This window comes from Jaculus jaculus, chromosome 3 (assembly GCF_020740685.1).
Source record: "Jaculus jaculus isolate mJacJac1 chromosome 3, mJacJac1.mat.Y.cur, whole genome shotgun sequence".
Classification (NCBI taxonomy): domain Eukaryota; kingdom Metazoa; phylum Chordata; class Mammalia; order Rodentia; family Dipodidae; genus Jaculus; species Jaculus jaculus.
In genome coordinates, this window is record NC_059104.1 from 158,314,417 (window position 1) to 158,326,519 (window position 12,103).

At 34.1% G+C, this 12,103-nt stretch overlaps 1 protein-coding gene across 7 annotated transcripts in view; it reads left to right on the top strand.

Moving 5' to 3' along the window:
* Positions 1 to 12,103, top strand: part of Dlg2 (discs large MAGUK scaffold protein 2) — a 1,944,997-nt gene that overhangs the window by 250,443 nt on the left and 1,682,451 nt on the right. The window lies entirely within an intron of this gene.

Consider the following 12,103-nt stretch of genomic DNA (forward strand, 5'->3'; position numbering starts at 1 on the left):
CAACAATTTTTTGTTTGATTTCATGCTTTTGTAGATATCAGTAACTCATGCACAATTTATGGTTTAAAATATGACTTATTTTCTTAGTTCTCATAATGACTAGTAAGTCAGATCTATTGTCATTATCCATATTAGGAATAAAGAAGCATGGCCCATATTTCCTAACGAGAGTCCCTGAGGTGGGAGAGGACAGGGAGGAGGTTAACAGTGGTACCAGCTTGACTGTATACACTGAGCACAAAACTAATTTTACAAAAAGCTGTAGATGGTATCTTGTCTAGGTTTATATTGCTAAAATTGATAGAAAAACGACCTGAAGCCAATAATTTTCCATTATTCTATAGGAGAAAAAGGGATATTTTCACTATAATAGAGAAGATGTTTTCAAAGTAACATTAGAACATAGCTTTGTGTGGTGAGATTTAGGTTGAAGAGTCTAAATTCAGAGAAAACTTTATGAACAGTCTTGGAATCATAATGAACCTCATTACCAGTAAAGGGAGTCTAGGCTAGGTACCTTTCATACATTATTTTGGACTCTCTAGCAGGGGTGTTCAACTCCCAAATACTGCAGAAGGATGTTGTATCTATGTATGTGTTGGGCTACATTCATAGCAATCTTGGGATGCATGTACTCCACAGGCTACAGTTTGGATTGATGGATGTGGTAGTTTAAATGAATGGCCCTAATATATTCAGGATTTTATTACAGTTTATAATTTAGATCTGCACCCACTTAGTTGGAGGAGGTATCACTGGGCAGATCTTAGGGTCTAGCCCTAAGTTGTGGTGGTGGATTTGAAATTCCAGTCTAAAGGTATGCAAAATGCCCGAGTTCTTCCTGGAATTCCTAAGTGTGTTCCTGTGGTATGTTTTTTTGGTTTGGAGCTTCTCTCTCTGCTTGGTTCTATGAAAGAGGGCTAGCTTCTTCTACCATTATGGAATTTCCCCTGGATCTGGATCAATAAATCCCTTTCTTCATAACTGTGCCTGGTTTGGAATTTCATCTCAGTGACCTTAAGCTATCTACTACAATGGATTACTCATCTTGTTTTAAAGTTAGTTTGTAGCAATAGGTAAATATTACTAGTTCTAATCTACATATGATGAAAACTAAGCATTAGAAAAGTTAAGGAGCCTGATCAAGAATGCATAGTAAAATCTGATGTAACAGGTACCATCGAAATATGGACCTGCTACCACATAGCTCTTCCCAGAGAGTGTGGAAAGTATTTATGAATAAAAGTGATGAGTTAGGCTTATAGTCCTAGAGTAGGCACATTAAACATGTGGCTGTAGATATCTAATTGAAATCTTTAGTAATGATGACATGTTAGAGGTTAGGTTCTCTTTTTTAGGCATCTGCGAGCCATAAAACATTAGTGTTTATGGATGTGGTGTTTTCAATTTGGCTAAGGAAGATGAAGCAGGCAGCCTCATGCATGATAGAACACAGATGGGAGATACTGGTGGTAGTGAGATTAATTAGGTGGCTGTCACATCAGCACATCAGAACTTGGAGAACTATATATTATTGTTCTTGAAGATAATGACTGGTGAGATTTAAAAAAATATTCTATTTTTATTTATTTATATGACAGAGAGAGAGAGAGAGAGAGAGAGAGAGAGAGAGAGAGAGAGAGAGAGGGGGGGGGGGAGGGAGGGAGGGAGGGAGGGAGGGAGGGAGGGAGGGAGGGAGGGAGAAAGAAAGAGAATGGGCATGCTAGGGCCTTCAGCCACTGCAGATGAACTCCAGATGCATGTACCACCTTGTGCATCTGTCTGATGTGGGTCCTGGGGAATCAAGCTTGGGTCATTTGGCTCCTCAGGCAAACTCGTTAGCCACTAAGCCATTCCTCCAGCCTAGCATTTTTTTTTTTGTGGGGGGCGGGTTTCAAGGTTGGGTCTCGCTTTAGTCCAGGCTGACCTAGAATTCACATTCATTGTGTATCCTCAGGGTGGCCTCGAGTTCACAGTTATTCTACCTCTGCCACCCCAGTGCTGGGCTTAAAGGCATGTGCCACCATGCCTGGCCAGCTTTTTCTTTCTTTCTTTTTTTTTTAATGAAGTAATATTTCTCATCAATAACCACAATTTAAGAAAAAGAAAAGTAAGTTGTGCTTTAAAAAAGAATATAATTTATAAATGAAGTGAAAATCTTTATTGAAGGATTACCTGGGAAGCCAGTGTGAAACTTCAGAGCTTTGCTGAAACTGTAGTTAGCTCAACATTTACTATGAGTGATTTATAGTAAGAATTTCTTTTAGAGGGCTCTTGCTAGACTTTCAATAAAATCTAACATGGTGAGACTACTTTAGTTTTCTAGCTAATATTATTTAAAGGTAATGAAAATTTATTACCTTCATACCTTACTAGAAGCATGAAAAGATACGTGAAAGGATATATGACTGGGAAGGAGTAAAGACATGTAACTAAAAAACTACTAATATGAATAAATGAAATGTTTAAGATTCCTCTCCTTGAAATGTCACTATCTACTTAACAAAATTTCATAGGTTCTTACTTTTTTCATTGTTAGGTGTTGTTTTCAATGAATATCTTCAGTGTATCCCAGGTTGGGCTGAAAGGCAATAGGTAGCCCAGGCTAGTCTTGATCTTATGATCTTCATGCATAAGCTTCCCCGGTGCTTATCTTACAGTCATATTCCACCCTACCCAGTCATAGACTCTTTCTAAGGATTCAGCAACATGATTTCACCATGTTTTCATAAGCTTTCCTCTTCTAACTTTCCTCTTCTAATCCAACCTCCCACATTAACAACCTTTAGCAATATATATATCATATATATATATGATATATGATATATATGAATGATATATGATACATATGTGTATGATATATGATATATATGTATATGTGAATGTGTATATATATATATATTATATACCTATTCATCCTCTAATTATTGAGTATTGTTGTAGCTCCTATGCTAAATTTTCATGAAACCTTGTCTTGTTATGTTTTCTCTTTGGAATATTATTTCTTTCATTTACATTTGAAATTTCTTATTTCATCTTTGAAAGTCATATTTGTCAATCATCAGTTTTCATGATATCAAGTAGAAAAAATTCTCTCTGTGCTGCCCAAGGCCTTGGTTACAGTATTCATTATGTTACAAAGGAGTAAGTAGATCAAATGTTGTACTTGTTAGATTGTGAGTATCCTGATATTGAGTATCGTATTTATTTGTAGAGTTATAATCTAGTTTAGAGCTTATTAGACACTAAGCCTTCAGTAAACATTCATGGAATGGATGAGTGACTATATGTTTTTAACTAAAAATGATGTACTGTTTTGTTGTGCTGTTTGACCCAGAGAAAAGATACCTAATCTTTGGTAAGTTTCTGTAGGAAGTTGTTGAAAGTACAGGAAAGTGATGGTAGATAATAGCTGATTTTGCCACATCAAGTACTGATGTGGGAAAATATAAGAAAACACTGAGCTAAGATGATGTTATGTAGGAACACACATCACACACACACACACACACACACACACACACACACACACACTTATCATTTCCAGTTATCTTCTTGGTAGGTGTTGGTGTGAAGTTAAACTGACTAACATGTATAATAAGATGTAGCTGAAAGTTATTTGTTATTACTTGCTCTTACTTACATGCCTTTCCATGATCAAAGACTGGGTATATTCACAGGTATTGTTAAGAGTCCCTGGGGTAGTATCAAGGTAGATCTACCAGTGATAAAGATGAAAATTAGAAGGTTGAATAACAAGGTGCAAATAATAATTCAAACAAAGAGGTAGTACTCTTAAATCAAGCATCTGGAAAGATCTTGATTGAATTAAAAGCTCTCCTGGGATACACAAACATAGTGTTAGCTATATTAGAGTATCAGACTATTTTACAATGAAAAAGAAGTGGCATGTTGTAAGAAATAAAAGAAAAGTGGTTATAAAAACTACTAAAACAATCATATTGCGGATCCTTCAGAATATATTAACTGAGTGTGCAGTAAGAAGCACATAGCCCAGCGGGTCATACATATGCTGTCTATAATGCGGTGTGCTAGAGAGTGCATGTACCTACCTGTAGGAAAGGAGGGCCTCTCAGAGAAAGGGTTTGAGGAAAAACCTTGAATATAACAGGAGTGTACAGAGTTCCAAGCTGAAGAAGAAGCATTTGCCAAAACATGGCATTTGAAAGTAAGTGTATATTTTTCTTTCTAGGAACTGTAAGCAGCTTTGCATGCCTAAAACACAGGCGAGGCATAGTGGAAGGTAAAACAGCAGACAAGATTATATTTGATAAAACCTTCCCTAGTCTCTGAGGAATTAAGTTTTAGGAAGATAGGAAGATTTTAAAGCACACATTAAAGCAGAAGATCATTGTGAGTAAGTGGACTGTTGTGAAACTATATACATGAAGGCAAATAGAAAGTAACTTTCTTTGTGAACAGCTCTTGAGGCACGTACTGATTTCAAGGACAACTGTTTAGCACTCTTTAGTCTGAGCAGGACCTACACTCGGGGGACTACAGATTTCATAGGGATATAATGCTACAATCTTAGGTTTGCTTCATCTTTTTGGTACAAAGGTATTCTATCATCATATAATGTCTTCTGACATGTTTAACTTTTTTCACCTTTCCATATTTCAATATTCTCATTTGTAAAACTCATCAAGTGTGAGATGGTATATGGATAGAATTTATATGTTTAAATTTTACTTTTTATTGTGGATTTAATCTTATGGAGTAGTTTTTTTTCTAGAAGAAAAACTCAAAGCTTTGAAACAGGCACTCACTATACAATAACATGAGATGATATCAGTTCACTTACAACCTTATTGTTGTACAAGCAGGTATTCCTTAAATATTTCCAAGATTATTTCTCAGAATTATAAATGCATAAGATAGCATATTTATCCTCCTCTATTATTTTATAAAAGATTCATAAAATTATTATTTAACTGTGGGCTAACTTCACAATGCATGACCCATATACATCAAAAAGGAGGGGCCATTGGGGAGGGGGTAGGTCAAGGATGAGCCTAATAATGGTACCAAACTACCTATATTTGCTGAATAGAAAACTAATATAAAAAAAAATTCTAGCAGGTGTGAAGGCCCATGTCTTTAATTTCAGCACTTGGGATGCTGAGATGGGAGGATCTCTATGAGTTCAAGACCAGCCTGAGACTAATAGTGAATTTCTGGTCAGCCTGGTCTAGAATGATACCCTACCTCAAACAACAACAACATCTAATTTATTTGTTATCACTATGAACATTATGTGTATAAAAATTCTTACAGATATATCTGTATAGTGTTCATCCAATTTAGCTTGAGAAAACCTTTAAATTGAACAATTTGACATGGATTCTTGAATGTCTGGCATTTTGTTCCTGATAAACATAGCTGCATTATGTTTTTTCCATATACTTCTATTTAGAAGTAAGTACTATTGAGTTTATCTCTCTATAGAATTTTAAACAGATTTTATATGACCAATTATTACCCTTTGTAGGATTGATATGCACATTTGTATGAGGAGTGAATAGAATGTGATTTTGCCTTAGGGTTACTGTTATAACTGTGATGAGTCTGGGGTTTTCAGAAATAAGTGCACTTATTTAGATGGTCCAAGGCCCACTTTTTGTAGCATTCAAGGTAATAGACTTGTTAATTTACTGTAAATACAGCATGCATCCATTATTATCTTGCACCAAGAAGGGTTGATTTTGATTTTTTTTCTCTGTTTCCTCTTTCAGATATACATTGTTTCCATTTTTTAGTTCAAATGATTCATTATCATGAATTTTAATTCTGTGAATTTTAATTGCCTGTGAGCTTTTGTTCAGGTGGTTATAATCATTCAGATATTCATAAGTCATTCCATATTAGGAAGCATATCTGAACATAATTTTATTATCTTTTCACCTATTGCAAATAGCATTATTAGGAGTGTTGATGTCAATAATACATTAAACCTTTTTGTACTGGCTTTACTTTTTTCTATAATAGTCAAGGTTATAAGCACGTTTAGTTCCTTTTAGCTGAAGCTCTGATAATGTCTCTGGAACTTCTTACTCTGAACTCTTGGTGAAAGAAAACAGGTTGGTTAGATTTCTAGGTTATACTTTTATTTACAATGTATTTTGTTTACTCTTTTAGCTAACTCTTGTTCCTTTTGTCTACTTTCTATCCCTCTTCCAGAAGTGAACAAAAAATTACAAAAAAGTAATTTTAGATTTGCCTTCCAATGCAAAAAGCATATGAATAGTAATTAGAAGTTCTTTTCAAATATAGAAGTGTAAGAGCCACGTCTGCATCCTAAGCATTGCTCTTCAGATGTATTTAAGATCCTATTAATTTGGAGTGCTTTGCCTCATCATGGGCTATAGCAGTGAAAGATAAAACCAAATAAGTGAGTGACAGACTTGAAGGGTCTGTAAGTAAACCATGACTTTGTAAAATTTCCACTGAGTGCTTTCAAAGTTAAATGTTTGGACCTCAAGTAAAATTAATTTAAATGTTTAATTATTCAATATGACAACCTCAGTAGAATAGAATAAACCATATGTCTACATATGTTTGAATGTATATGACTATCTGTATTCTGTGATATAGATATATATATGTATATATATATATATATCCATTTTATATAAGATTTATAGTAACTACCAAAATATAGAGGGAAAACTTCTAACTATTAGACACTCAAGAGCCTATTAAAAGTGTGATATCCCTGGAGTTCATAAGAATCCTTTTAATTATAAGTCCACAAAAGGATGTGTTGGTAATTTTACTTGTAGTGCTGTGGTATAGGAAGTCCACTTGAGGCACTTAATGATTAGGGTGAATGAGATATAGAGAAGAAAATAGTTATTTAAAATGATTTTAGTTTCTTGATTTAATTTCATAAATTTAATTGATTTACAACCAACTGATATACAAACAATTATAATTGTTAAAAAATGATTATTAGAGTGATGAGTCAGCATTGAAAGGCATTTATTTTGTAAGGCTGCCAGACTGTGTTTGTTTGATTCTACAGCACCCATGTAAAGCCAGATACAGAGTGATGCACATGTATGTGACTCAGTGCACCTACTGCAATGGGATGTAGAGCCAGGAACACAGGAATCTTGTGGGTCAGACTGGCATACACACTTCAGCAAAACAAGAGATCCTGTCTCAAAAAATGGTGAATGACAGGCTAAATAACCTAAGGTTTTCCTCTGATCTCTACACGAAAGCTGTGGTGTCCACCTCCACCTAAAATACGTTGTAAACATCCACACATACATACACACATTAAAAAAAAAGCAAAACAAAAAACCCATGATGTTTGTATGAATAGTTTACCTCAATAACAAAGTATGCCAACATTCCATATAAATCATGTAGTCAAGATTTATATCAAGATTAATATCTTTAATTATTGTATTATATGTATTTTCTCTAGGAAAATAATACATTCTAGAAAAGTAATCATAAGTTTTATGGAAATGGAAATGTCTCTAGTGTACATATATGTGTACGTATGTATGTGTGTATATTTTCACTCAAAATTGAATACTGTACAAAAGTTTTGAATCTTTTTGTTTTGATATGTGGTTTTGTTATATTGCTGAGGCTGGTTTCACTCTCTAGATCATCATGTCTGAGTGGCCTCCTTATGCTGGGATGAGAGATTTATGTCACAAAACCATACAGTAACCTGTTTTTCTTTTTTGTTTGTTTGTGGGTTTTTTTTTTTTTTTTCCAAAGTAGGGTCTCACTCTAGCTCAGGCTGACCTGGAATTCACTATGTAGTCTCAGGTGGCCTCAAACTCATGGCAATCCTCCTACCTCTGCCTCTTCAGTGCTGGGATTAAAGGTGTGCACCACTATGCCCAGCTACAGTGACCTGTTTTACAGCTAATAATATGTTCTGGATATTGCCTATCTTGATAGTCTTTCTTCCTTATTTTAATGAAATAATATAATATTATCTAGTATAAATCTTAGTTTACTTGATAATTTTCTTGTTTGAGGGTTGATTCACTTTTTTAGCATGTTAAAATAAGCTACATGTGATTTTGAGAAAATTATATTAAATTTTATTGTTTATGATCATTAAATATCATACTGTATTACATAAATATATAAAGTCATTTGAATATAACTATATATTGTAAATTGAACATATTTCCCCTTTATTTTCTATCCTCCTCTTTCTCCCCATATACTGTGGGTTTTTTTGTTTTTGTTTGTTTGTTTCTTTGTTTTTGGTTTTTTGAGGTAGGGTATCACTCTAGCCCAGGATGACCTGGAATTCACTATGTAGTCTCAGGGTAGCCTCAAACTCATGGCAATCTTCCTACCTCTGCCTCCCGAGTCCTGGGATTAAAAGCATATGTCACCAAGCCTGTCTTATACTGTGTTTTTTTTCCCCTTGGAATGACTTAATCTTTATTTTCATGGCATGCATGCATATATAGCTTTATTTCTCTACATAGAATCTAGGAATCACAAATAAAAGAAGAGCATATAATATGTGCTTTTCTGAGACTGGCTTAATTTTCTCAGCATGAGAATTTCTAGTTGCATCCATTTCCAGTAACTTCATGTTTTATTGCTAAATAAAAGGTTCATTGTGTACATATGCCACATTTTCCTTATCCATTCCTCTGTCTTATACACGGATGTTGGTTCCACAACTTTTCTCTTGTGAATAGTGACACATTAAACATTGATGTGAAGCCAGGCATAGTGGCCTATGTCTTTAATCCCAGCACTTGGGAGGCAGAGGTAGGAAGATCGCTGTAAGTTCAAGGCCAGCTAGAGACTGCATAGAGAATTCCAGGTCAGCCTGGGCTAGAGTAAGACCCTACCTTGAAAAAACAAACAAACAAACAAACAAGCACAAACAACAACAAAAACCCAAGAACATTGATATGCAAGTATCACTGTGATATGTTGACTTAGAATCCTTCAAGGAAATACCCAAGGGCTATATATCTGGGTTATATTATAGATCTATTTTTAGTTTTTGTAGGGACCTCTATACTGATTAAATAATATTATATATTCCCACCAGAAGTGTGTAAAGTTCCCATTTGTCTATAACATCTCTAGTATTTGTTATTACAGTTTTCTTAATGTCTGCCATTCTGACTAAAGTGAGATGGAATTTCAACATAGTTTTCCTTTGTCTTCTGATGGCTAATGATGTGGAACATCTTTTAATGAGTTTATTGTCTATTGGTAGTATTTTGCCTTTTGAAAACTGTCCTTTTCATTAGCTATTTGTTGATTGGGGTATTTGACTTCTTTAGCTTTTGGAGCTCGTGGTATTTTCTAGTTATTAATCCATTGTTAGATGTATAGATGTGGAAGATTTTCTCCCATTCTGTGGCCTTTATCTTGAGTCAGTTAACTATTCTTTGCTATTAAGCATATTTTTAAATTTTATCAGGTTTATTTTCAGTTGTTGGTAACTAAGTACCTGAAGGCCTTCTGAAAGCATGTGACTGTGCCTATATGTTGAGGCATTTTCTCTACTTTATTTAATTTCTTAAAAAATTCAAGAGTTTTATGTCTTAAAGGCCTTACTCATTTGCTGTTGAATTATGTACACAATGAGATGAAAATACTAGTTTCATTCCTCTACATGTGAATATTCACTTTTATAGCACAATTTTTGAAGAGTTTAAATTTTCTCTCATATACATTTTAGACATCTTGAAACCATATATGATATTCATCCAGCATTATTCCTTTAGTCTGAATTGATGTTGGTATACAGTCTTTTGTGCTTCAATATAGCTTTAGAATTTTGGTGATAAATGCATTGAATCTGTATATTACTTTGAATAGTATACTCATTTTCACAATACTAATTCCTCCAATTTTTGTTCTTTTTTAACTCTTCAGGTACCTTTTTATTTTTTTATTATTTTATTATTTGAGATCAACAGACAGAGAAAGAGGCAGATATATATATATATATAGAGAGAGAGAGAGAATGGGTGCGCCAGGGCCTCCAGCCACTGCAAACAAACTCCAGATGCATGCGACCCCTTGTGCATCTGGCTAACATGGGTCCTGGGGAATCAAGCCTCGAACTGGGATCCTTAGGCTTCACAGGCAAGTGCTTAACCACTAAGCCATTTCTCCAGCCCCTCAAGTATCTTTTTTAAACTTCTTTCATCAACGTTTTAGTTTTAACTGAAGAGTTTTTCTTTTATTTATTTGAGCAGGTTAATTGAAGGATTTTATTTTTTGAGACTTTTGTTTGTTTTTGATTCTTTGTTTTTCAAGGTAGGGTCTCACTCTAACTCAAGCTGACCTGGCATTCACTCGGTAGTCTCTGGGTGGCCTTGAACTCACAATGATTCTCCTACCTCTGCCTCCCAAGTGCTGCAATTACAGGTGTATGCCATCACACCCAGCTTGAGTCATTTTTAAATATAATTGTTTCCCCAATTTCTTTCTCATTACTTTTGTTATTGGAATATAGGGTAGTTACTGATTTTTGTTAGTATCTTGTCACTTTGATGAAAGTGTCTATCAGATTTCCAGTGGAGTCTTTAGGGTCTTCAATATATGAAGTCATAATCATAATTCCTTGGTGATTTTATCATGAAGAGATGCTGGATTTTGTCAAAAGGTTTCTTCTGCATCTGTAAAGTTGATCATATTATTTATGTATTTCTCTCCATTTGTGTGAAAACTATATAGAATCCCCTGCATTTCTGGAATGAAGTTAATGACAATGAATGACAGTTTTTTTTTTAACTGTTCATGAATTCAGTTTGAAGGAATTTTTTTTTTGATTTTTTTTGAAATAGGGTCTCACTTTAGCCCAGGCTGACCTAGAATTTACAGTGTATTCTCAAGGTGGACTTGAATTCACAGTGATCCTCCTTCCTCTGCCTCCTGAGTGCTGGGATTAAAGGTGTATGTCACCATGCCTGGCCTTGAAGAATTTTTTGGGGAACTTTTATATCTGTTCATCAATGAGATTAGTCTACATGTGTGTAGTATATCTTTTTTCTATTTGCCAAAGTAGTCTAAGAAGCATTAGTGATAATTCTTTAAATATGTGGTAAAATTCAGTAGTGAATCCATCTGGGCTTGGATATTTTTCATTACTGCTTCAATCTGATTGCTTGTATTAGGTCTGTTTAAACTGTTTGGTTTAATTAAAGTCATATGCATCCAAAATTTCACCCATTTTCTAGGTTTTTCAATTTAGTGAAATAGAAATATTTGAGTGTGCATCAGTGACTTTCTAAATTTCCTTGGCATCTATTGTAATGTTTCCCTTTTAATATCAATCATATATAACTGTATAATATATATTTATTTATATATATATTTCCTCAATGTCTCCTATATCTCCTTCCCCTAGATTTGAATTTTTTTTGCAAATATTTTCTGTCTTTACATTATAATTATTTTCTTTCTAGGTCCATGATTCATAGTTTTGGGTTTTTATAGTATCTAATATAGCTTAAATGCTTTCTTTATACCTTCTAATTAATTTGTCTTTGTTACTGTTATTGTTCTAATTCATCTACCCTGTTCTCAGGTCCTTACCTTGATCCTTCTATTGGTAAAACTTGAAACATGGCCTTCTATTTGACTTATTAAACCTTTCTTTTACAGCATTTCATTTCCTTCAGTTTCTATCTCTTAATGAAGTATATACTTAAATCATGTATTGCTTTCCTTCCTTCACCTACCTGTTTTTGTTATCATAGAATTCATTGAGAAGTCTATGTTCTCTTTAATTTCCTTCAATTCACTTATATTTTTCTTTTGAATTCTTTGGGCTTTCATGTAATTCACTTTAAGTGGAAACCATCACTGGGATTAGCACTTTGGGGAGGAGTCATTTTTTCCTGTTTTTTTTTTTTATGGTTCTTATTATTTTTACAGTGGGAATTGTACATCTTGATCAGTTGTTTTATTAGATTATTTAATTTTATTTATTGTATTATCTTTCAAAAAAGTAAGTTTGGGCTGGAGAGATGGCTTAGTGGTTAAGGTGTTTGCCTATAAAGCCAAAGGCCCCAGATTTAATTTCCCAGTATACCAGATGCACAAGGTGGCCTATGCATCT